Raw genomic sequence first — 26,835 nt, 5'->3', positions numbered from 1 at the left:
GCGCCCCCCAGCCACTTGGCCGTTCGTGGATTTTTGGCTCGGGGAATAATGGGAATAACCCCGATGCGATAAGTTTTGTTCAGTGTCGATGTGCGCCTCGATTTTACTTTCATCAAAGCAGATTGCGAGCTGTGTTTATCCTAGAAGATGGCTTTCGGGGGAATGTGTTTGTCTTCCCCCCCCCCCCCCCCCCCCCCCTCCTCTCTTCCCCCCCCCCCCCTTTCTTTTTTTCTTTTCTCGTGGTATACGGGACTAGCGGAGGTACAAACAAGCAAGTTGAACAAAAAATGTTTCTGTTCATTTCCTCACAGATCGTCCATTCTAAACGACGGCAAAAAAATCTTAATGACTATGACCTTAGCAGCACGGGTAGCTGATTTATCCCAATTATAAATCCCGTTAGTTTGCGGTAATGTGTGAGTATCAATATATAATTCATATTAACAAGCATGATCGGTGGTTATTATTACTATATTTTTTTTATAAAAGTTGAAATCCATCGTTTTCCAATGAGAGTGCTGCATCTGTCGCTTGGAGTGTTTTTGTCTCGCTGTTGCACAACAGAGGCTCTCTAGTCTTTAACCTAAAATGGCAGCTTTAATTTGACTGGGGCCCATTCATTGACAATGATAATAAAAAGGCTGAAAGCTAAATGTAGCTGGATGCTTGGGGCGCGTTTGCAGAACTCTCTCCTTGCCATTGCTAGGCGCTGCTAAGAGAGGAACTTCGAAGCTCTCTAGTTTCTATCCTGAAAGTTTCCAATACGTTTTCTTTTTTTTTTTTTTTTTTTTTTTTTTTTTGTAATTTAAAAAAAATATCCCATTGCTGTGCATAAAACACATTCTGGATGGCAGTGTTACTGACAAACAACGGTGAGGAGATAAATAGAGGGGGCTTCTTCCAAGAGGTCCTTCCGCTGCCTTTTTAACAGCAGCGGAAAAATTCTCGTAATGCCTTTTAAAATAAGATGCAGTCTGGAGGAAAATTAACCGTTTGTTTCTGAGGTTTGTAACAGGTGATTAGAACAATTGTGTTCTGCACGTTTTCCTGTCTCCAGCTACTACAAGCGGGAGCGTTACTTGTTTCTTCTTGTTTGGTGGTGTAAGTGTACTCAGGGTTTCGCACAGATCCTCTTGATAGCATACTATTTTCCTCTAGGATAAAACCACAACTGCTTGGAAAAAGTAATTATTTTTTGTGAGAGACATCATTTGAAGTTTGAAACAGTTTTACAAACCAAGATTTTCCCTACTGTAGCATTGGAAAATGCCACAGCTTCACACATCCCCTGTCCTGCCTTTCTGTTAACCTAAATGCTTATTTTCAATCTCTTTTTAGTGTTTTTTTTTTTTAAATAAATATGTAAAGATCATTATGAAAGCTGTAGAACAGGCTCTTAGAAGAGCATTAAATGCTTGTGATTGCAAGTTTAAGTGAATTAGTGATGCACTGATACTAATTGGATAATCGTATTTGACCAATATCTTACTAAATATTTAACAGTGTAATGATAATTTCTGTTATTACTTGTAAATCCTGGTTAGGTTATTTAAACAGTGGAAAAAAAAAACTTGCTCAGATTTGAAACCCAAAATGATTTTATTGCCCCTTCGGTAATTATGGAAAGTTTTGATCATAGGTAAAGATCACACAGGCCTTTTAGGTAAATAACAATTTCTGAGGATGTAGTATTGTAAAAAATACCAGTCAGAATGAGGTATAGCGGAATGCTCTTCATTGCCATCACGATTCTGTACAGTGGTGGGAGATGTGAGTTGTAACCATTTTCTTTTGAATTTGGTTAATGCAGAAACCTGAAGAGTTAGGTCAAAGGAGCGCTGTAAAGACTTCCCAGCCCATGTAGCGGGGTCAGTTAACCAGAGCCTAGCCTTTTTTCACGCGAGGTATTTGCTCTTTTGCACTGAAAGCTTTTGATGAACGTCTATGGTATTTCCCGTTAACACTCAAATAGCACGAGGGCTGTATGAGACGTAAAATGAGTTGTTTGCAAGTAAAGGTGAAACCAGCCGATGGCAAAGCTGGGAAAAGTACGCTGAGGAAGGGTATGTGCCGCTGGGCTTGGCGCGGGTGGCCGGTCGCCGGGTCCCATCCTGCCCTGGTGCGGAGGGAGGCTGTGCCCCGTGCCCTGCTGCAGGCGGCGGCTGTGCGAGCAGACGTGGCCTAGGCTCTTCGCTGGAGGTGAAGAATACAAAACTTCTTTAAAAACCTTAACAAACAACCCAACCCAACCCAGATGTGATTTTCTGTAAAGGTGGAAGGCCTGAGAAACAGGAACTTTGCACGTTTTCAAAGAGCTGCTGAAATCTGGCAGCGAGTCTCTGGCTTGCCATATCCATGGCATCCCATGGCAGCTGGCTCTTCGGTTTTTGTTTTGTTTTTGGTGTATGGCGTGGTACGTGAGGGATGTTAAAGTGGGAGGAGGAGGAGGAAAAAAGGTAACTAGAAAGAAAGAGAGTGGAAATACACACGCCTTGCCTTGAATCCTGTGCCTTAACTCTATCCCTTGTTTCCCATTCATCTTATTTTTACATTACTTTTTGGAGGGAAAGCTTTTAGAATCTGGTGGTTGGTATTTGCTCTTGCAAACCTAGCTTTATGCAAATAAATCTGTATGGCTAGCAAGGATACACGCAACTGTGTGACAAGTGCTGTGTGTCTGAAGGTCCTCCTTCCCCCAGTCCCCTTAAATCCTGACTTCCAAACCCTTTTGTATTTGTCTGCTATGAACAGACCACTGGCTGCTCAGATTTATGAGCTGGTTAACTGTTGCCCTAAGTAACATGGGTGATACTTTTATGTTCCCTGTATACATAACATAAAAGTGAGAAACCTGCAAATTTTAGCAAATAATTAAACTTTTTTACAAATGAGTCTCTTGTGTGTAGGTGAGGCTTTAGATTTCGCTTTCCAACAGAAAAGTTATTGTATTAATTTACTGCATCTATTTAGCTTTATCATTAAGATGGACTTCATAGTTTCTCATCGTATCTGTTTCTGTGAATAGCTTGTTTGCACAAACAAACCACTGGATTTTAGTAGAAGAAAGTCTCAAATACAGTCTTATATTTTGGCGGCGATAGATAAAAAGGCAAAGGGAAGCTCCGAGTATAATTTATTTTTGGAACTCTTTCAGAGGAAGGAGTGAGGTACGATACACAGAAAACATCCCATGCTTTTATTAGGATTCTGACAAGATACTGAAACCTGATGGAAGAGTTTTCCTCTTGATTTCTTTCTGTCTGCGGAATCTAACTGTAACTTTCAGTGCTTCATATCTTACCCAAGATCAGCAGTCATGGAAGTACCACATTGTAGTTGCACACTAAAATTCTTACTTGGAAAATGAGGTTGGAAGGCATGATACAAAAAATAAAAAGGAGGCTGTGACCTAAAGGACACATTCCAAGCGCCTGAATATGACAACAGAGCTCTTAAGAATATCCTTAAGTATACAAAAGCTGATTAGCTCTTAGCTTCCAACATTGTGACTTTTCAAAGATGTAAACATGCACCTAGAAGAAGCCAAGTCAAAACCAAGGATCTTCATGCTGTTGGGCTCTCATGTTTCACGCATGCCGCTCAGTAGTGGTTTCTAACCATTCTGATTATTTTGGTGCCGTTACACCAAATGCGTTCTCCTGGGGGGGTGGGCTTTCAAAAAAAGAGATACTACGTAATTTAGGCATCTTCATTTAAAAGTTTGACTTCAGTAAAAGAGTGAGAATTATCAAATAAGCGACCATAGTCGTAGAGCATCATTAAGAGATGCGACTTTGAAAGCTTATTGGCATATAGGCACTAACCAGAAACCCTTGCTTGCGTGATAGTGACCTATATAGCTATTTTGGGTGTGGTTTTGCTTGGCTTTCATGGGAGCTGCGTCGAACCTTCCTCTGACATAGACGATTGCTGTGATGAGAGGGCCTTGAGGCGAATGGTGGGGAATAAATAACTTTGGGAATCAATTGTCTGGAAAAAGTCATTGCAGCCAAAATGTCTGCCACCTTCCTAATGGTTCCAAGAGGAAAATTAAATTTCACATATACAGTGCTGATCCTAGAGGTTATTCTGTTCAGGCTTCATTTAAATACGGGCTGGTTATCATAGCGAGCAGCATGGCAACTCACCTGCCTGGGAGTAGCTGGCATGCGGAGAACCCAGTGCTGGATAGTTTTGGAAGCACTTGAATTTCAGTGTCCTTGAGCCGCTTTTAAGCTGTTCAGCTGAGCTTTCTGTTTACTGCTAGAACTTCAACAGGTAGCTGGCTTTAAAATTTCTTAGTGATTTTTTTTCGAAAGAAATCGGCCTACCAACAGTTTATTTTTATTTCTATCTACAAAGTAAGCATCACTTCTTAAAGCATTTTTATGGATGCGTACATCAGATGTACAAAGTATGGTTCCTTTTACGCAGCAAAACCAGTCCTGCTCTGAAACCTAAACCTTTATTTCTTTCTATTTCTCTTTGCTGACCCCTACCCCCACCCCCCAGCTTTCCCATAGATTTTTCTTCCTCTTCATCTTGTGCTTTTCCTATTGGGTTTTTAATCTTCATTCCAATTTATATTGCTTTCTGTTTGCTTAGTGGAGTTGCGTTTTCTTGCCAGTCTTAGATAATTAGGGTACGTTGCAAAACAAACATGCGTTTCAACTCCTCATAATACCGCTTTCTACCCGAGGCACGGAGGATGCTTTTGTTGGTGTGGGAAGAGCTGGCTGTCTGCACCAAAGCCTGATGAAGTCTCCCGTTAGACCCTGGTTGCCACCTGGCAAGGGGACGGTTGGCAGCGAAGAGGCAGAGCAGAGGCCGCTGGGGTGCCCCAGCCTGCCAGCAGCTTTCCAAAGGTTCTTCGTGACCCTTTGCATTGGAAAGGCCTCTTGTAATTTCAAGCCTTTTCTTCATGAAAATGATGTTCCCCCATTGTCAATAGTTGAGGAATACAGCTGTAATAGTTTCTCTTGCTCTGTGCATGGAGTAGTTGTGAGTGGGGAGAGCCTAGTCCCATCCCACTTCGTGTGAAATGGGGATAGCTGTTGTGGGGTACCCCTTGCCAAACAGAAATCCGGAGTGTGAAGAGGAGCTCCTGTGGGGGATTGTGATGTTTTTGAAAGGAGTAAGGGGAAGGTTTGGAGACCCAGAACTATGTGACCAGTGGTAAAGCAGATCAGAACGTGGAGCAACTCCAGGGAAGACTTTAATAAAGGCACTTTTGTCCTGGATCTTAAAATAGGAAGCTTGTGGATTTATTTACAGGGTAAACAGGATTTGTGAAATGGGCAGTCTTTAGGTGCGAAGGCATAGTGGTCATTCTTTGAGAGAGAACCCAGGGAAAAACTAACTAAAACTGTACTGAAAGCTGGAATTTTAGAAGTTGAGAGATAGGGATAGGACAAAATGAGGAGAAAAAGTCTTCATCGTAGAAAGCATGGGGGTAGTGCTCTTTTGGGAGAAATGTGAAACAAGCCCTTCTGTGAGAGAAGTGGAGAAATTCGATTAAAGTCTTCAGTATTAACAACTTGGGTGAGCCAGTAAGTGGCTGTGACGAATGTGCTCGGCCCCTGAGTCCAAGCTGATGATAACTTATTATAGGAAAATATTCCTTGCTTCAGAGAGGATTCTTGATGTAGCTGTGGAGATTGAAATCCAAAGCCGAAATGTTACTTGGTAAAATGTCTTACAGGAAAGTGCATATTGGTCTTGACTGTGGAGAATAGCAGTTCAATATTTCTTCAAGTTGAAAATAAGACAACCAAGGAGATACGACTTACTATGTTTTTAATGCTTAATAGAAGGAGGACTGAAGAAAGGAAGGTAATGATGAGGCTAGCGGATGTTCCAAAATCACTCTGATGAGGCTGAAATAAAATTGCACATAGGTGAGAGACTGGTAAATTTTTGCATCTTAAGTAGTCATGTAGGGTATAACAGATGTTGTCAAAATCCTACCTGGCTAGGAGAGCGTAGCTGAAGTCCAGGAATCTGGCATCCCAGGTAACTTGCTGCTTGTAGTTCTCTATTTGAATGTGTGTTGTTTGTTTGTGTGGGATCAGAAATACCTAAACAGCTGTAACTGTGGTTGTTAGCTTGAAATAAGATCTAAGAATATGATTTTGTATTTCTTCCTGGGTCTCAACTGTGTGGCATATATCTGGGCAAGTCTTGTGGCTTTTGGAGAATGTGCTCTGGTTTGTGCTGCTGTTGGACTGGAGTAGCTGTTTGTTGGATTTGGTGGTTTATTGCAAGGCAAAAAGCAGGCAGGTCATCTCCGGTTCTTGGTTTGGGAGGTACTTGTACTATATTGCTAGTTCCTGGGAAGTTTTTGCAGACTTCACAAGGTGGTGTGGTCATGTCAGGGACTCTTAGCAAGAGTATAATTCTTGCCTCAAGTTGTTTTAAGTGTGAAGAATTAAACTGAGAGTTTATAGTGAGCAGTTTAGTATCTCTCTTAATTTAGGAAGGAATCGTTCAGAAAGTGAGTTAAATAGGGGTTTCTGGACTGCCTTAGGAGGTAAGTCTGGGAGAGACCTGCTATGTAATTCAGTTTTATTTATCAGTACCGTTATGAGGTGTCTGCTGTGCTTTGCATTCACTTGGCTCTGTGAATGGGGTACAGCCTTACTCATCCTTAGTTTAATCATCATTCTTTAGTCAGTGGGGAAGTGAATAAGCAGGCTTCAGCTTCACTTCCCTCCTCTTTCTTGATCTCTGCAAAGGTACATCGTAATTTTGTTGGGGTTTTTTTGTACAGAAGTAAGTGAAGGCAGTTTTGTGCTTCTTTAATTCTGTTGTAACCTTAGAGGTTACTGAAAAAATGGCATCAGTTCCACCTGCATTTCTCTTTTACTACACTTCTGCAGTAATCCCCAGCCCATGCCACCTTCCCTTACAGAAGCGACGCTTCGTGAACGTACTTTTGTATTTTAAACAGGATTTGAACTGCAGAAGGAAGGGGTTGTTTCATAGAAATAGTATGGCTGTTGGAAGAATCAGCCTGTTAAAGGCAGTGCTAGAACTGAAGCATGCTTTCCAACTTGGGTCCGATAATTGTTGTAGCAGGTAGTCTTGGAAGTCAAGTATGTTGATGTTGCACTGAAACAAAAAAAGGGGGGGGAGGTTGTGTGTGGCTTTTCACTTATTATGGTTAGATTTAGAGAAATGCTATGGTTAATGTGAGTTCTTGGAGGGCTAGCTCTCAAGGAAATAGGCTAACACTTCTCACCCCTGCCCTCCCCCCCCCCCCCCCCCCCCCCCCGATATTGCTTAATATTGAGGTGTTAAAGAAGAAAACCTTTGTTACAAAAAAGATGGCAGGTGGAAGGAATTGCTTCCATTACTCTCATAATAAGAAATTTCCCTAATACAGTTATTTAAAAGACTAATCTCCTTGATCTGTTTCTCTCCTTCCGCCACCAGTCCTCTTTCCCTGCCTCCTCCCCCAAAAGAAAGGAAGCCAGAACGCCTGCCTTTCTGCCTGCCTCTCCAGATGAAGGATGGTCAACCTTTGGCTTGTCAGCGGTTCATGTGTGATTCCCCTGCTGAGACTGTCACATGACTAGCGTCACAACTGGACTGTGCGGTGTGGGGATTGTTAGGCAATGTGAATTTTTGCTGTGGGAGGAACTGGACTAGTAGGGGCTCTTGGAGGCGGATATTACAGAGCCAGCTGGGATGCAGGCTGCCTGCCCGATTTTATTCCCTGGTGGGGCTTCTGGGATCTGCTGCTGTCTTCCTTTGTAGCTCTGGCTCTGTGGCACTTAGAGATTCATGGTGTGCTCTGTGGCTGCCCGACATTAAGATTTTTGGTAGGCAGCCGGTAGGGTCAGGAAGGCTGAAAAATCCTTGTCTGACTTGGTAAGGTGTAATGATGGTGGTGTTTTGTTTGGGGCAGGGTGCTTTTTCTCTTCAGTGCTCTCTGAAATAGGTTGTTTCTGTTTTGAGGTGCCTCCAGGTAGGCAATGAACTTTGAATAGCAAGATAAGGGCTCCAGCAGCTGAGCTGTCCCGTTTGCTGCTGTCATCGATTCAATTTGGCTGTGGGAGTGATGTATTTGATACATGTTCACTTCTTGCTTTTCAAGTGAAATGGCACATCCACAGTAGGCAGTCCATCACAGAACGAGGCAAATCGATCCATGGAGAGAAATTACTGGGCAGAAAACCTGGGGACTAGGCATCTAGAGCACATTGTCACTTGTCAGGGGTATAACACCTTGCAACTCCTTGGTTCAACTGCATCCTTCTAGATTCTTTCTCTTAGGTGCGTCAGCTTTCGCCTAATAAGCTTACTTGGATACTGGTGACAACTTAAGGAGGGAAGGCAAAATTATTGCTGTTTTCTGCTTATCAGAAATATTTGAAGCTTTTCTCCATCATAATGCATATTGAGATTGGTGGTCGCTTTCCCAGGGACTTTTTTCATGGGGGAAAAAAAATAAAATTCAGGGTGCAATCTGCCAAGCTTTCTTTACCCTCCCCTTCTAATTGAGTTATCCTTATCTTGCTATTATGTTTCCATGAGCTTCTTTATTTTTATGCTGGAGTATGATACTGGAATCTGTATACAAATACATATTATTATATTTTTTGTGCAACAGATTAATTTTTTTTTTTTTTAGCTTTGAAGGTAGCTGAAAGCTGTTGAATGTCTTCTCATGGTCCATCTAATCATTTGTAAGTCAGGGTACGGTTTGAGAAATGCAGTGAGCTAATTTAACCGGACATTGTTCTGAAAGGAGAAGTTTCCTCTCCGCCTTTGTCCCCCTGCACCCTTCCTCCCAACCACATGGCTCTGCTACTTTGTTACAGCAGCAGTGCTTGTCAGGTCCTTCTGTGAACCACTTTAGTTCACTAAAATGGCAGAAAAATAACTCTGTAAAATGGAGAGCATTTTGCTGTTGTAATGAATCAAACTGGCTCATAAAAGGGTCTGATGAACACCAGAGCTGGTACTAAGGATGAGGGGGGCCGGTGGCTTGGAGAGCAGCAAGGCCTTTTCATCTTTTCATTTTGGTGGCAGTGAGCAAGTGGATTGGATCAGTTGCCTGGGAACCTTCATGGGAGAAATAGAAATAGAGTAATCATCTGTGAAGCAAAGGACACCAAAAGAAAAATGTGCTGGCCTGAGTTCAAATTGATATTAAAATTCGTTTATTTAGTGATGGTACAGCTCGCATGCTATGAACAGTTTGTTAGAATTAATAATCTGCTGCCCAGAAATCGGTTTTCCTTCTGAGGTAGGAGAACAAAAGCCTTAAAGATTTGCTAATGTATAAATGGCTTGTCTGATATTTCAAATGTAAAGTATTTCATCTTTAAAACAATTTATTCACAAGAAAGTACATTGCTCTGGGGGAGTGTGATTTTTTTTTTTTTTTTTCATTATTATTATTTTTGGCAAGCCTGAAGTTCTCCATTAGGTTCATCAACCTTCTGAGTCAATTTGTATGCCTCAAATTTTATCAAATCAATGTTTAATTCAGTGGATTCAGTTGTTCCCAAGTTTGATCCCAAGTATCTACATTATTCCTGTTAGTTTGAGGCAGTGTGAGAGCTCTCGATCATAGTAGGTGGCTAAGACTGTTACTTCCCATCACAGTCTAAAGCTTTCTTATAGCCAAATGAAGATACTTTTGTTTAAAATTGGTGAAAAAAATCTCACTGCAAGTAAAATAAGATGCTGCTTAGTTACTCCTGCAATAACTATACTCTTGCTGTTCTCCAGAGAGAGAAATGGGCAGTTTACACTATTTAGCTCAGCAGAGGAATGAACACTTCACAAAAAATCAGGGATTCTGCCTGTAGCTCCTCCTCAAGCCACCTGCCAGCTTGAGGTGACTCGTTCAGCATAGCAGGAGCATGGCATGAGAAACTGCTTGCTTCCTGAAAAGCCCTGGCTGTTTTGTGAAGTTATCTGTGTACACTGCCTGCAGTGACAGAAAGGGGCTTCTTAGCAGGTGGAAGAGCTTTCCTTCCTGTTTTTCTCAAGATTTGGGCAATTAATGGAATTAATTTGGTGCTTTAATGGAAGGTAAACACTTAGTAAAATTATCCAAAAAAATCCCGCCAACCCACAAAACCCCAATGCAGTGCACCATCTAGATTCCTCTCTGTGGGTTTTACATCTAAAAAAAATTCCCTTTCAGGAGCTACAGGAGATGGTGGGAGGAGCAGGAGAAGGGACTTACAATTTCTGTCCCAAGCCACCAAAGATCCTGCAAGCTGCTTTGGTGAAAACTGTGTGAGGAGTGTTGGCCCTGACTAGCGTTGTGTGTGTTCAGAGTGAGTATTGTAGTTACTAAAAGCAGCTTGTTTACATTAGGAATTGTATGTGCTAGCTCTAATGGGCTTTAGGAAGCCCAAAGCACAGCTGTAAAACATCTGTCTCTGGGACCAGATCTTCGCTGTCTGATGAATTTTTGTCCTGCATTTCATGTTCAGATTCAAAAAAGAAATAAAACATTAAAAAAAAAAATAGAAAAGCTTTTAGCTGTCCTGCTTGAAGACTGGTTTACACTCAAAAGGCTATCATGCTGTTGTATTGAACGCAGAACTTAAAATAGTGACTCAGTATTAACTTAACTCCACTTCCTCTTTAATCCGATCATCTTGCTTGCTATATGACCTTATAACACCTTAATTTAAAGGCCGCTTATTCCAGTGGATTAAATTTGGAGGTGTCTGGAATGGTGGGCATTGCTACAGGAAGAGCTTAACAGGAACTGAGAAATTATGTTGCCTCAACCCCACCCCCCAAAAAAAAAAAACCCAAAAAACCCACAAACAAACCCACAACAGGTAGGGGGGAATGGGGGCAGCAGGGGTATTTTTCCACTGGCCGATGCTGACTGTTGCTGATGCATGGTCTGTGCAATAGCATGAGGCTTGCTGAAAGGTCAGGAGAAGTTTTGAGAATGTAATTCTGCTGTACCGTAAGAAAAAGTACATTCGTTTCCAGTGAGTGAATTTGACGCTCTTTGCTTCAATTATGCACAGAAGTGATAGAAGGCAAAAGTATCTGTTGAGTGCATGCATCTCTGAGTGTTTGGGTGGTTTTTCTTCTTTTCAAGGCTAGTGGCCTGAGCAGATGATCAGAAGCCAGGAACCTGAGTGCTACTCCAAACTGGCATACCAGGTTCATAATGATGTATTTGAGGTCTCCCATACTGGGATTTGTAATAGTCGCTGTTTACCTAGCAGCTCTCATCAGATGATCACAGTTCTTTAACAAGTGTTAATTTTGCCTTACTATTGGTCTCATGAAGCAGAGTTGGTCTATTATTTAGCACTTAAAAAAAACCTGTTTCAAGAGTTTAGAGTCTGTCTCTGAATAGCCTGCTATTTTTCAGAATTTATGTCTTCCTTTAAATTTTTCTCAGGAGTAAATTCTAAGCGATTATATTTTGTGTATTGAGTTTAGGGACTATAAGCCCTGCTCCTTCCCCACTTCCTACACCGTTTCCTGAATGAGCTCTGCCAAACAGTCTGTGATTATTGTATGTTGAGCTTAGGTTTAGAAGTAGAAAGAGTTTAGATAGCATAGAATAGAAAGTATACTGTGTTATTAGCTGTTCTGACTCACGTTTACTGTAAGTTTTTTCTTCCCTCTCAGGTCAAGTATTTAACTTGACTGAACTAAACTACAACTGAATAATCTCTTTGAAGAACTGCATGGTTCTAAGCAAGGGTATGTAATTTCTTGGGTGTGATCAGGGGGTTATGGTGAGTTTTACTGTACCTGTGAAAATTTTGATTGCTACAAGTCCTTGAAAGTAAACCATTGGCTTGTGATGCCTCGCGTCTGGTGGAGGTTTAGCAGAAGGCCTGTTCTGCACTGGGTGTACGCTGCTGTCTTCAAGCTTGGGCTGTGCTCAGCACAGTCGCAGCAGCACCCTTCTGGTATTGGAGGAAGGCTGGAACATGCAAAGAGGCAGAGTTCTGCCACTGCTTACAACAGCAATTGCTGTGTCTTCTGTGTTTGTCGGGGGAAAAGTTCATACCTCTAATTTGGGAGATGGGCACGGTCCCCACCTTGTAGGTAAAAGGGAGGGTTTGTTTTCAGCAGCTAAGATGTTGCACAATGACTTGTGGATTGGAGCTGAGGATTGAATTCAGTCTTCCAGTAATTCCTTTAAGTACTTAACCTAAATATGTTGTAGTTATTTTAAGTACCTTTTTTATAACAGTAGTAAAGCTTCAGGCCAGTGCTTAGAGCTGATACTATCTCTTGAAACTGCTGTTTAAATCAGAAAAAATATTTTTTCACTACTTAATGTTGGTTTTAATTCTTTCTCTTTCAAAGGTGGAAAAAATGTTTTTAATACAGGTTCAGTATTCCTAAAATTTCAATGTATAATACAACTTTGTTTCAAGTTATTCCCAAACCAAACTTAAAAGGCACTGCAGATACTGTGTAGCACCCAGAGAAGTACTGCTTGTGCTGCAGTATTGTCAGCATTTCTGTGCCTACCCTTATCCACCTGTTTTTTTTACTCCCTCAAGGGGTTAAAAGCAGATCATAAAATCTTTGAATTTCTTGTTGTTGAAGTAGGGTTATCTTTTATATAGGAAAGGTAGAATTTCAGCAGAGTCTGGTACTTGCTATTTTGGGTCCCTGTCTCATTTCATGCTGTGGTCCTCTCAAATATTGTAATCTCATTTGCATTCTTGAAGTACTGATAACAGGGACTGAAATACATAGTTTCTTCATGAAAGGAAGGTGAAATTATTTACTGGAAATTGTGTATTATTGATGTAACATACTTGTAAAGAGCTATTAAAACCGTGTTACAAATACAGTCTTGCTTTTTTAGTACTAGAGAATACCTCTGCCAGTTGAGACCAGAGGTTTGTATCCCCCAGAATCCTATTTCATAGTGACCACGGTGGAGGCTGTCCAGAAACAGAGCCAAGCCCCTTAGCCTCCACAACTCTGCAGCTCAGAATTACTTTGGAAAAAGTGATAGGTAACACCTAATGAATTTTTCTTGCATGAATTCATCTAGTCTTTTCTTGGTCTGTGTAAACTCTTGGCTTTCCATTGGGACCGTGGCAATGAGTTCTGCAGCTTAAGTACACATTGTATGAAGAACTGCTTCCTTTTATTTGTTTTATTTTGAACCTACCACCTGCTAGTTTTGTTTGATGTTCTCTAGTTTCCTTGTTAAAAGAAAAAGGGATCAATGGTTCACTACTTACCTGCTCCATGTTGCTCCTGATTTTGTAGACTCACTTATTCTCTCTCTGGTTTCCCTTGTCGAGGCTGGAGATTCTGAAGGGTATTCAGATGCCTGTCATCCCCTTTTGGTCCTTCAGTAATTTTACTTTAGAAGTGGACGTGGGCAGAGCAAACACTGGCACTGCAGATAGGTACCTCATAGACTTGTGCATCTCATCTCTCGTACAGTTTTGTGTTTGGATTTTTTTCTTTTTTTCTTAAATATGCTTAGCATTCTGTTTACTCTTCTGACAAATCTTGTCGTCTTAGATGTATTTATTCTAGCTCCCAAATCTCTTTTCTTGACAACGAGGTAATCGGGTCAGAGCTCAGTAAAATGTATGTAAAACAGTTGGATTGTATTTTCTCAGGTGCATGGCCTCCTATTTACCTACACTGAGTGTCATCTGCATTTTATTACACCTTCACTGGGTAAGGTGAAGGTCTGCTGCTTCCTGCATAGTTGATTTTCGTTTTTAGCAAAGTGAACTTGTTAATATTATCAGCAAGCTCACTTCAAGGCTTACCGCCTGTTTTTAGATCTTTTATGTGCATGCTAAATAACATGGGTCTGGAAAAGATGCAGGTGGTTTCCTAACTTCCTTTTTTTTTTTTTTTTTTCCTCTTTTGAGCCGGTTACTTATCCATGTGAAGACCTTCCCTCTTTGCTGTTGTAGCATAGTTTCTTTAGGAACTGTTGGTGGAGGACATTTGTTCAGCAGCTGGCATGTTTTGGTCATTCAAGTTAGGTCAGACTTAGACCACTTACCAATTGCTTCAAAGAATTCTCCGGTATTAGTGAGACAGAACTTTTCTGTGGGAAAGCGTCAGTGTCACTTTTGTAACCTGTACTTAGCTGTGTGCCCATTAACATTGTTTCTTATATTTTCTACTGATTTGACGGTCTAAAGGTGTGACCACTTCTCAAAACTGATGGACCACTGATGTGAAAGCAGTGCTTGACACCAAGACATTATATGGTATAGTGGACAGATAGGCTATTTTTATCCTTCAGCTTTTCAGAACTCTTGGGTGAATACTGTCTTGTTTTGGTAACTTCCTACTGTTTGCTTTGGTTTGACCAAAGCTACCTCTGAGGCTTTATGAGATGAAAAAGATGAAAGCTTCCCTTGGCTTCTCCAATGACAGCAGATGCAAAAAACTTTAAGTTTTTTTGTTATTTTCTTGGAGTGTTTCTTTCCTATCTTGGTTATATGTTAGCCCAGTGGATTCTCTAGCGGGCTTCGTGTACCAGGCATTTGTGAGAGGACTTTTTTATTACTTTGCCCCTTTATGAACATAGCTTTTGTTTGCAGTTCTACTTGCTAGTTCTTTTTGTCTGGTTTATCCCGCTCCTGATGAAAAATATTCTTACTGATAGTCTCCCCAGCCTGTGGTTTACCTGTGATTGGTTTAAATATATTTAATAGATTTAATTTGCAGTAGCTGTGAGTCATGGTATAGTCAAGGCAAATATGACATGGACAAACCTGAATATAATTTGTTGGATGTTGAAATAGTCCATAATCTAGTTAAAATGCAGCAGTGTTGCCCTATGTGCTTCACTGTTAACTTTGAAGTTGTTTGATAAATACGGTTTATATGCTTTTACAGCCTCTTTTTTTTTTTTTTCTTGCAAACAAACCATTCACCTTACCAAGTTGTACAAGTGGCATGGAAATTTATTTTGAATGCCACTGATTTATTTAAGAATGACACAAAGTATATGACTGTGTCCTTCAGTTATAATTCCCCATCAATTGTAAATTGATGCATTTGTTCAAATATACAGTATAAAACAGTATTATAATCAAGCTGTAGTTATCATGGGAATCATAACTTTTCTTTTTCTTGGCTTTCTATGTGAAAAGCTGTACTGTAGTGTATTATTTAATTGTTTAGTACTGAGGTCTCTCTGTTTCATCATAGTATGTGACATGCTACAGTACCACTCTGTGTTAAAACCTTTGGTGCTTGAAGCAGTGGTGGAACAGTAGGAGTTTATTCATGTCTTCACATATAGATATGCAAGTACCATATTTAGAAAAACATTTGCACAAATAATAACCACTTAGTACTGTTTTTTTTATTTTGAAAATTGTGTTGCTTTGCTTAGCTGAGAAGTACTTGGGAAGTAGCAAGTCTGTAAATCTAAAGTCATAGGCACGGATTGTATTTCATTTGATAATTTGTTAGAGAAGAGGCTACTCCGAGAGTTACGTGGACTTTCAAAGTAGTCTGTAATATGCATTCATGCAGTATTGCAGCAGCATCAACTCTTATTTTGTGGAGTTTTACACTTCAGCAAGGGAAAAAATGTCTGCTGTGTAAAGATCGTGAAATACTTGAGACCCCATATCGTGAAAGTAGGCAAACTCATAAAGAGGGAGCAGTTGCATTTTCAAAATGGGTGCTCTGAAAGGTGGTAAGTATGAGTTCATAATGCTTAGAAATAAACAGAATTTTTACAAAATTCTTTTGTTTTTTTCCTACCAAGAATGCAGGTGTCACAAAAGGCTTGTGCCCATTCCAGTTGTTGAGGAGTCACGGTTGTGCTTTGATAAGTGAATTTTTAAACTTTCTCATTAAACCTACTTCAGCGTCTAGATAATGTGCTGTATGTACAAGATAAGCTCTTCACTTGTTTTATTGTCATCTTAAAATAAGTTAAATTGCAATCAACATGCTTACAGGTAGATTTGTTGAGGGTAACAGGGAAAGAACCTATATAGAAGTACGGGTTTTTGGTTTAAGAAAGAGCTTCAAGGAATTCTAGGATGGGGTCGTTTCTTAGTTCAAATAATAGCAAAACAGCTAGAGTAAAGCGGAAGGGTGGTTTTCTGTCTGCAAAGTACAGGCTGGTAACAGAACTTGAAGTAACAAAGGTTGAAACTAATCCAGCCTAGACACAATCAAAAGCAGTGTGTTGTGAGATGGTAAATTCTCTTAGGTGGTCTTTAATGAGGGATGCTCTTGCCATTTTTTATACCCCTTCCTGAACTGACGCATTTTGAATTTCTCTGAAGTAACATTCAGAGGGAGAAATCTGGAAGTTGTTGGTTTGAAAGCTGCATAGTTGTGCATTAGTACAATGTGTCTCTGCTATTGGAAGATCACAAGCTATCAGTCACTTAGTGCCCCAGTTTAAAGGGAATAGGGGCTTTTATAGGCTGATTTATTAGAATACGTTGCTTATAGGCTTGTTTAAAAGTGTCGCTAGCAAATTTGATATGAAAAAACAGCTTGAAGACAGTCGGAGAATATTTTGTTATGGTCTATGAATAGCTGATAAAACCAAACGAGGTGCTATAATGCTGTCATTCCCTCCCTTAACTCCTTGTCCCTTATCCCCCCATGCGCGTGGGATTTTGAATGTGCACTGGGAGGGGGAAGTAGGTTTTAATCTAGCAGCATGAGCAAAGCTATGGATTACAGGTATCTGCTTCTGTTTCTGTGATCCTCATCAAAGGCATATCTTACTTTTGTTCCCCCCTGTCCCCCACCAATATGGCAACATCTTTTGGGACTGGCAACAGGCTTTTAAAAGGCTGTGCTCCATCAAGTACGTTCTTAACAAAGACCTCCAAGTAGCTGGGTGCTGTACCACAAATGAGAATTCTCATTAAATTGTAACTTTGAATTGCTGAAAATCAAGACAACTGTGTATTAGGTTTACTTACATTAAACTATGTCAGAAGCTCAGTGTTTTCAGTTTGAAATACGCAAAAAGATACCAAACTGAAAGGCAGGACAGCCTTTCTGGAGGCCAAAGGAGTCTTTTGGGTGTGTTTGGTGTTGATGATTTAATGATCTTGTTAGTATTATCTTATTTTTAATTGAAAAGGCATGTGTGTTGATGAATAGTATGAAATGAAATCATGTGCTTTGGGTTGCACATACCTCTTTTAGAGGATTTATGGAGCAGTTATGCCCTAGCAGAATAGAGTCCCAGCATAGTGTTTGTTGTAGGATAAATCAAAACTGACTCTTTGACAGTAAGTTGTCAGTGTTCCTTGCTTTTTCAAAGGCTTGGATACATATTTGTTCCTTCTGGTCTACCCTGAAGTTTAATAGGGCATTAGGGCTCATCCCGAGTTAACTACAACAGGAAGCTCTTGGAAATTTTGTGGAAAGTACTTTAAAGTGTTCATAAAGACAAACTATCCTGCTGTGGTTCTGATGCCACCTTTTCCCCCTGTGTGATTATTGATCTGAGTCAGACAGGCATGTGATTGGAGCGTGAGTAGATTTACATTTGCCCATCACTCAGCCTCATTTTCTTATTAATGAGATAGATAAGGATAAGTGCAAGGAAATAAATTATTTGTTTCTATTTAAGCACAGTTTTTGCATGGTTAAGAATGGTGCTGTTTCTTTCCTCTCTTCTTCCCCTTTTACGCTTCTATGTCTACAAAATAAATAGTCAAACTGCCAGTTATGTGGTTTTAGCAGGAAGAGTGGGAGAATAATCCAGACATTTAATATATCAGGTATAAAAGGAAGATGCTTATCTGAATATTCAGGTAGATACTACTGTAATACAAAGAAGATGTAAATTTGGGGTAACTTCTGAAAAGCATGCAACTGCAAGGAAAATGAGCAACAAACAGTATCGCCCACTCTTGCTTTTTTGAGTGGTCACACAAGTTGGAGCGTTAAGGTGAAGGATCTGGATAGCTTCAGATTATGGGAATGTAATTTAAGACAGTAGTCTTAGTCACCTGGCTTGGAAGGAAAAATACAACTTATGTGTTTAAATGGATGCATATTTAGAATTGGTAACACCAGTTGTTTGTAACTGTTGACACCAACATTACAAACGCTTTGCATTTTTATAGACTGAAGTCCCATCCATCATCTGTAGCCTCTCCCAAAAATGAAGAGATAAGGATTCTGTTAGCATAGTCTGTCTTGTGATAAACCTGATTGTATCTAGCTATTCTTCTGGTCATGGACCATCATTTGCCCAATGTGATTACAAAGCTGTTGTGCATTAACTGATAGAATCTATAATATGTTTAAATACATGTACAACTGGCATTTTCTGTGTTAATAAGTCCAAACTTTATATTGGGTTTCCTTTGGTCTTGTAATACCTCTTTAAAATCTTTGTGAAATTAGTAACTTGATCTTGTGTGTAACTAACACATCCATAAAATGATCTGTGAAGGAAAGGCCATTTGTTGTTGTTGTTTGTTTTTTTTTTGGAGATGAACAATATTTAAAATTGTATCTGTTGTGCATCTTAGTTGAAGTCAAGACATTTCTGTAACGTGAAATGTCATTCACTGGAATTAAACTGATTTGATACTCAGGCTTCTGTTTTAAGATACAGGTATTTTCAATGGTGGAAAGTTAAAAATGATACCTTGAAATATGTCTTGAGTCAGCAGCTAAGTCAAGTTCTGGTTTTGAAACCTGATAGATCCCAGCCTCTGGTGTTCCTTCAAATAAAACTTGTCTTTTGCTCAGAGATTGAACATTTGGAGTTAGTCATAGATGTGAGCTTTGTGAAGTTGTGAAAATGAGGCTCGGGTTACAGAGCCAGAAATCACTCTTTTAGAAGTTTAATTTGTTCGTTCAAGAGATTTGGCATAGTCAGGGGTAGAAACCTGTTCTCTAGAATGGCGTTCACTTTCCCTGTATCCATGTGTATAATTCATTTTTTGTTGGCTAGCTAACTGACCGCAGCAAAGTGATTATGTGAGGTAAAGCAGAAAAATTACAAAAGAAAATTTGTCCTCTTGCACTAATTTTTGTATATTAATTACAGGTTATTCTTCATTTATGACCTTGGAAATCCACATTTCCTACTAGAGAACTAATAAGTCTTCAGCAGATAAAATATCTGTCTCTTGTCTGTAGTAAGAATATCCTATGATGTAGATATTTGCTGTAAGCTTTAGAATCGGATTTTTGTCGGTCTATATATTTTTTAATATTATTTGTTGAGTATAATTATGATTCAGTTGATGATCGCTGCATAATTGCACTTGATAGACTGAGTGGATCCACTACATGTAACTTTAGGTAAAAGATCATCTATGTGATGATGCTCAGTGATAAAGACACTGGTTATTTTCCTTCAGCAATAATGTTGCAATTCAGTGACATCACAGTTGGTATTCCTTTAAAAACACTTCTAAATTGTTGGAGAAGCATTCTGTGTGATAGCTCTTGTATTCAGTGAGTTCTTAGATGTTTCTGAAAGATTTATAGTGAAGTCCAAAGCATTTCAAGGCCAAGTATAGCAGTCTTGTCAGATACAGCTTTACAGCCTAGTGACTTATAATGAGAGTAGAATGTAATTAGAAATTGTCCGTGTCTTTACTGAGTACTGATGAAAACTATGGCTCAAAGGTTAATTCAAATAATAATTAATATTGGTTTCTGTCAGAACAGGGTGGTAATGAAATCTTTGCTGTACTGTGACTCTGATTTTAAGAAGTGGGTGCATAAGACATAGGGGCTACAGTTTACCTTTTCTGATTATATTCAGTTATCTTACAGTCAGCATGGTAGCTTGATAAAGCATAGTTTGAGGGCAATTTAAACATATTTGGAAATATTACAACCTACAGTGAAAATCATCTAACATGTTGCATCTGTTTAAGGAGATAGATTCATAGCTAGATTGCTTAAAGTAAATGGGTTTACTACAAATGATCCTAAGAGATTTTTTTTGTTGTTGTTAATAACTGAGCAATACCATGTGTTGGTGGAAAGTATTCTTAATAAGATTTGCTAGCATGAGAAATGTGGGATGTTACATTGATGTTTGTTTAAATTGGACTAGTTTCAACGAAAGCGATAGACCAGGTTTTGCTGGCAACCAAAACAAATTCTGTTCAGTTTCTTTTCCTGAGTTGAAATTTTCTATTGGAAAAAAATAAATGCTGTTAGCTTTTGCTTCAGCTAAAACAATAATTTTTCAGTTTCAAGTAGTCAGTGAATTACCAGACCTGTTATTTTGAGAGACTTTTCATGAATACTTTGTTGTCTTCTGATTTTTCCTGTACTTGCTCTGGTCCTGTTCTTAAAACCTGCCCACTGAAAAAAGCTTCTCCAGAAAGTTAGAGCTATAGCTTGGTTTGTGGGTCCAAACAATTCTGCACAACATGCCTTTCTCAAACCTTTCCTTTCTATTTGATCTGCTTGTCTTAAATGTTAACTGGACTGCCTCCCACAATTTTAAACTTGCTCTAATTTTGAGGCTGTTTCCTCTATTGCCAAAAAGGAAACTTAAATGCCTCTAAATTAGATCTGACAAAGATCAAGTATTTTAATTCTTATGCTTGTGAAAGCGATCAGAAGACCAGGGTTTTTTTCGGGTTTTTTTCACTCATCTTGAGCTTTCCATACCAATAGCTTCAATCCTTGGGAAGCAAGGAAGAGTCCGCACTCAAGATCGGACCTCTCAGGAGCAGAGGCACCCAATAGGAAATGAGTTACATGGCAGAGCAGGAGTTGAGAAATGGGGTGTGCAAGTGAGGGGTGTTTTGAAACAGTTGAGATGGGAAGCATTTTGTTGATTTCTTAGAGCTATTCCTGCTGTTCTTGCTTCTTCCTTCATATGTTTTCTCAGAAGCCTGAATGAGAGTCTGTGCTATACTGAAATTTCCACTAGATAAGGTAGAAGAAAAAAAACAACCCCAAATTTGAACAGCCAGCAGCACTGAGGAAAAGCTCACTATGGAAGTTACATGCTTAATTTTTCTCTTCCTTGTTTTATTGTAAGCAAAGAAAAACTGGCTTAGGAACTGAGCTGCACTTCAGAATCTTATGGACATGTCTGAAAATACGGGGTTTGAAAACTTTAGTTAACAAACTTGATCTGGTAGTATCTAAATGAAATGAAAATTAAATCCAAAATAAAATCATAGAAATTTTCAAAAGCTAACAAAAGAAAAAAATCTAAGGGATGTCTGAAATCTTTCTTGGTGAATTAAAGTTGTATGCTTATGCTTAATGATTTAGTTCCTTAAGAGAATCCATTGCCTGGAGAGTTGGTTCCACTTCTGTAGATCTGCTGTAGTGGTAGTGGAAAAGAAGTCTTTCTAAATCTGAAATACTGTGAGATTCACTGAAATGTAAACTCCCAAAACAAAAACGCTTCACTTGTAGCAAGACCTAAATGTGCCAAAATTTGTGCTAGTACTTAAAGGTGTCAGAGTACAAATGTGAATAGATAGAAATGTAAAGGGAGATGCTTTGCCGAACATCCCCAAAACATTTTTTGTTTCTGTATATTCCTCCAAACAGCAACTTGAACCACCCATTAGGTCATTCTCCTAGTCCCTTTCCACGGCAGGTCTACATACTGACTTGGAGGTATCAGTTAAGACTACCCTTAGTTAACTAGAGATGCATGCACTGATGTAAATACTCCATCTACAAATAGCAATGAGACTACGGGGCGGGGGGGGTGGTGGTGGGGTGGGGAGGATGGGCACTGCAGTTCATCTTTTTTTAATGGTATAAGTGGCAAAGTTGCTTGGGTTAGGTCGGCTTGAAACATGCCGTAGACTGCCCTGTAGCTTGCTTTCTCCAACCACTAGAAATTCGTTGCGAAGGGAATCTTCCAGAGGATTGTATCTGTGCTGTGGAATAAACAGTTGTCGTGTGAAACCGATGTGAGCCTTAGTTTTACTCTGCCTCCACTAAAATACACTTTTACGGTAGTTTGTGCAGGATCAGCACAGAGGAGTACAAAGAGGGAGCTTTTCAGTACAAAGGCTGCCTGTTTGGCCTGCCCAAACCACCGTGAATGTGTTTAAAGGGGACTTTTATTACCATGGAAACTCTCAGACAGGAAGGAATTTGTCCTGCCATATCTAGAAAATAGTCTGTAATGGTCAGCTCTTGGAACAAAAGTGTTTCAAATAGTGGGATATATTTAAAAATTCTTGTGGTGAATATGTTTTTTAAAAAAGAATATGTAAAACTTAATCTTATCTTAATGGACTTTTAGTACTGGGATTTGGAGAAGTCTGCAAGCGAGTACAATGTGAGCAGGGAAAGCGTTATGAGAAATCTAAGAAAGTTTTACCTCTTTGTGTCTAGAAGGCTTCCTAGGTGTTGAATGGATGCAGATGAAATATCCTCCCTTCAAGTAGCATGTTTATCCATCACAGCCATTCATTGAGGGACTGTGCGTGTGCTTGGCTTGAACTGCTGGAGGCACTCCTCTGAGCACCATGAATTAATTGCTTTTGGAATGTCTTAACTAAAACCTGTTCTTTTGACTCTCTTGACAAATGTCTTTAGTATTCACAAATGGCCTTTATTTTCCTAAATCACACTGAGATATAACATTTCTTGTCTAAAAGAAATTCTAGCGCCAGATCACAGAATACTTGCACATCCTTCACTAGAGTAGTACATTGGTATGAAATAACTGCAAGTCGGCAGTCTTCCCTTCCTGCCAGCAGGAGTAGCTAGCGGTAACTGCAAGATTTTGTATGCTTTGTGTAGTATTCGGTGTTGATTTGATTGTGTGTTTGATCAGTTAGATGCAAAATATTTTTTCATGTATTTGATCAAATTAGAATTTCTTTTTTGTTTTTCCTCTGGAAGTCATACCAGCAGGCACTGGTTTCTCATGCTCTTTCCATACAGCAAATCTCTGGCTTGTTTTAAGGCTGTGCTTTTCAGGTTAAGGTGTTGAGCCACCTGGCCATGGCCTGAAGGCAGTTGGAATGAGTGGTACAGTAATAAACTGATCCAATGGGTCGTGCTGCTTGAAATCAGCTGTACCATTCTTGTTTCTTCCCTTGTGCTGTCACTGCTGTTCAGCTGCCCCTGTGGTGGTGATCTGATGGCAACTGATGTTTAGATCAGCTTACCTCTAGTGGCAGGGTGTACCTGAACATTTTCTTGAGATGTTGAGTTTAAACAGTAGAACAAAAGCATCTTGTTGAGGTTAGGAACAGGAATAACTAAGGAGGAAAAATTGTCATGAAAACTTTCTGCTGTGCTGTCAATTTTGCACTTGCTCACAGCTGCTGAAAATCGATGTTCAAAGTCTAATTCTACATGGCAGGCTGGGTAAAGAACAGTTATATATATGTAATATAATGGAGTCTTTCTGTGTGCCTTTTCCAAGCATTGAATGACCTTGTTTGCGTTATCTGGGTTAACACTGTAATCTGCTGCTCTCGTATGAGGACTTCCGTCTTACGCGTTGATCAGTTTAGTTTCTTGTCTCCTGACTTGAGGAGCCAAAAGGATTGCAGAAGGTAGTTCCAACCAGGATTAAAAGAAACAAACAAGAACAAAACCCTACCCCTGCTTTTCTTGTACCTCTGCTTAGTGGCTCTGTTTCCCTCACAGGGCTTGGTCCATTTCCCTTATCTGGGAACTGCGGGTAGGCTGCCATCCAAACTGTGCCAGGGGGTGGGCATCTTAATCACGGACAGTCGGTTGTATTTCCAAAAGTGTAGAAACTCCTGTTAGACGTATTTCCCTAATAGTTAACTAAGTTGAGGAAGGAAATACTGGTGACATCATGTATGACTTAATACGGTTATTAACTGCGCAGGTGTTGTAAAGCTGTGAGTCAGAACAGTGGTGGATAATTGTACCATATGTCAGGTTTTTCTTCAGTTTTTATTCTTTCTCATTTACCATGTTTGTTTTTTCTTTAAAATTGTATTTCCGTGGTGCTTTGGTTCTGTAATATCTCTTTCTTAAAAAAGGAGGAGGGGGGAAAAAAAGCATCCCTCAAACCTTGACTTGTTTTGATCTTAATTCATCCGCTGTTTCCTTACTCGTTTCTCCAGTATGCATATGTAGTTTTGTTTCTGTCCTCACCATTCCAGTTCTAGGCTCTCTCAAGCCAGCAGTTCTTCATCTGCTGTGCTTTTCATGAAGACAAATGCCCAGCTTGCCCTTTTCTGCTACCTCCTGCTCTTCTGAGGAGCTCTCACCCAGTGCTTGCAGGTCTGTGCTGCATGGCTCAGTGTTGCTGTCCTGATGAGAAGTCTGGGAAGCACTAAATCATCCGGCCACGTACTGCTTCCTTCAACTTTCTCCCCAGCAGATCTGTGGGCTGAGTTTGCAGTACAGTGTGATGGCTGCGCGCAGCTTTAAAGCTCAGGAGCAGGGATGGGCTTTCTGCCCCCACCCCACCCCCTCGCCCCATGTAGGCGCAGACATTTCCCTGCTCTCCAGCTGCTCTGGTTTCCATCTGTTACAGGCCCTTCTGGTGTGACTGTTTCCTCATCTGCCGAGCTGAGTAAACTGCTGAAGGACCAGACGCTGGGCTGACCCGGGGAATCAGGGGGTTGTGGTTTTGTAGAAAATGGCTCACGTGCTTATTTTCTTTTTCTCTCAGAAACTTGGCATGCAAGACATGCACTTCTAATATCTTGAAAAACTTCATTAGGTGAATTTTAATTTATTTGTGATGAGCATGTTTACTCATCTTAGTTGTGTATGCGATGTTGTAGAACTACCCTACATGGCAGCTGCCCCTCGCCCTGGGAGGAGTGCCGTGCTTCGATCTGTGATGGGCTTGGCAATGATGTACAGCGATGCTAAATGTTAACTTACAGCAGACAGTGAGGAGAGAAATAGCTGAAGCCTTATCTTTGAAGACAAAAATTTGCAGCTAGTAAAAAGTAGCAGGGAGCCAAGGGAAGTGTTAAGAAACCTTGGAGTGGCCATTGCTGTGTTGGCCCAGGAACTGTGGAACTTTACCCTGTGAGGTGTCTTCTCTTTTGGCAGGCAGATGCCTGCTGCCCATCTTCAGACTGCTATTCTAGGCTGCTCTTGTCTTTAGCACTTCTTCCATCCTGCAGTCACTTAGATTATCCCTTTCACAGACTGCCGGGCTGTTGCTTTCTCTTGAGTGATACTAGTAAGTTACCAACAGCAGCAGAGATGGTGGCAATGCAGGCATGCAACTGAGAAGTATCCCTGCAAAGCAAAATAGGTGAACAACGAAATGCCCACTTTATATCTGAAGAATTGTAACCAATTTGACTTGCTGGTAGGCAGAAGCCCTGCAAAATTTCATTAATTACTCCTGCTGAAGCATATGATATTGTCAGGCTGAGGTCTCTTACTAGTCAAGTTGTCCCAGTGAGTGAGTAGCTTCCCTTTTCTGACTTTTGCATCTTCTTCCTTTTGGAAGTACTAATTTTTTGCTTTAAAATCTGTTTAGACACTGTCAGATTGGTTTGGATTTCAAAATTGTACGTGTAAATGAGAAACATACCTACCATCCGCTTTCGTAATTGAACAAAGCTTTTATTTCTTGAACCTGACTACTACTCAGCATGTGGGAGAAGTGTGCTCTCACAACTGGGGCTGTTTTTTGAGGACTTATGTGATCTCACTGAAGGGTTTTAGTATCAGTTCATCACTCGTGTTATGGTTGTGTTTTGATGATAGTCACTTAGGAGATGGGTGTTAGGCAACCAGTTGAAATTTTCTGTAAAGTGATTTATTTTTTTTTTTAAGTGGTTCATACATTAAACTTGAAATCCCAGAGCACATTAAAAGTGCTAATGCTCATTCTCCTGAAAGCAAGGTTTCTATGTATTTCTCACATTAGCCCCCCTCTCTCCTCAGATCCCAGCTAATATGGTATATGTAACTTAACCACCAATTTCTAACTGGGGATCATGCATTTATTAGCTTGATGTTGGCAGAAATTGATAATGGAGAAAAAAATATTGTAATAGAGTTGCTGATAGGAGCAATTGTGTTTGCCTTTTGGGACAATAGATGTAATGCATTATCAGAGATGTAATATGCTTCTGGATGGTTTTCTATGCAAGTGCATGACTGTCAGTGCAGCTGCCACACATTTTTCTATGCAGAGTGAGAAGAGAGGCTCCATGCCCACGGGATGTGTTGCCTTTTTGAAGAACATGGAGCGAATGAAACTGTGACCAAGAAGGAGAGGACTCCATGAAACAGGAGTGGTTATATTGATGGATAACAGTTGTGCGACTCAGCATCAGCAGTTGTGTGCTCAGTTGTGAGCAGCTGTTATGTTGTTAATAGTTAAGCAGTTCAGCTGAGCAATGAGAAAGGGTGTGGAGATGTCAGGTAAGAGGCTCTGCTGTGTTTTGGAAAGAAGCTTCCCTACCCTGTCTTCTGCACTTGGAGTATTACTAGGGAAGATATGAGGTCAGGATCAAGCGGAATCCAGCTTGTGATTTCTGCAGTTTGGGAACAACAGAGTGTCTGCTGATGGGTTAAAGAGTTAGGCTATTTAGTATGCTAGTCTATCTAGCTGCAAGGCTTTCAGGTTAAGTAGCTACTGTATTGTGCAGCAGAAATGGGAAATTAATTTAAACGGGTGAATTAGCAGTTGTCTGGGTTTGAATTTGGTTGAAGCTGCAGATGCCTCGGTCAAAAAGAAGTAGGGGAGACTGGACAGTCTCCTGGCTCCAGTGAAATGTGAAGTTTGTGGTAAGCACTGAAATCTCCAGTCTAGTTCTCAAAACTGTGAAAAGATTTCAGTGTGTTCTGTAGCCACATTTCATTTGTATCGGTTATTATAAAAGGTGGTACATCTTTTGTGAAATAACAGACGGACACTGCTTTTCCAACAAAGTGTAAATGATTGGACTATATTGCTATCATAGG

At 40.2% G+C, this 26,835-nt stretch overlaps 1 protein-coding gene across 4 annotated transcripts in view; it reads left to right on the top strand.

The window, feature by feature from the left end:
• Positions 1-299: 299 nt before the first annotated feature.
• The window catches only part of CHD7 (chromodomain helicase DNA binding protein 7), a 127,894-nt gene continuing 101,358 nt past the window's right edge, over positions 300-26,835 (top strand). For 3 of the 4 annotated variants that reach the window (XM_055704495.1, XM_055704496.1, XM_027811100.2), the window contains exon 1: positions 300-416. The gene's annotated coding sequence lies outside the window, so the exon portion shown is untranslated. Of the gene's footprint in view, positions 417-10,074; positions 10,299-26,835 lie in introns of those variants that run through there. The other variant, XM_027811101.2, reaches the window with a different exon arrangement.

The sequence above is a fragment of the Falco cherrug genome, chromosome 3, assembly GCF_023634085.1.
Source record: "Falco cherrug isolate bFalChe1 chromosome 3, bFalChe1.pri, whole genome shotgun sequence".
Taxonomy (NCBI): Eukaryota; Metazoa; Chordata; class Aves; order Falconiformes; family Falconidae; genus Falco; species Falco cherrug.
Note: the sequence above shows the minus strand (reverse complement) of the source record. Positions and strands in the feature narration are given on the sequence as shown.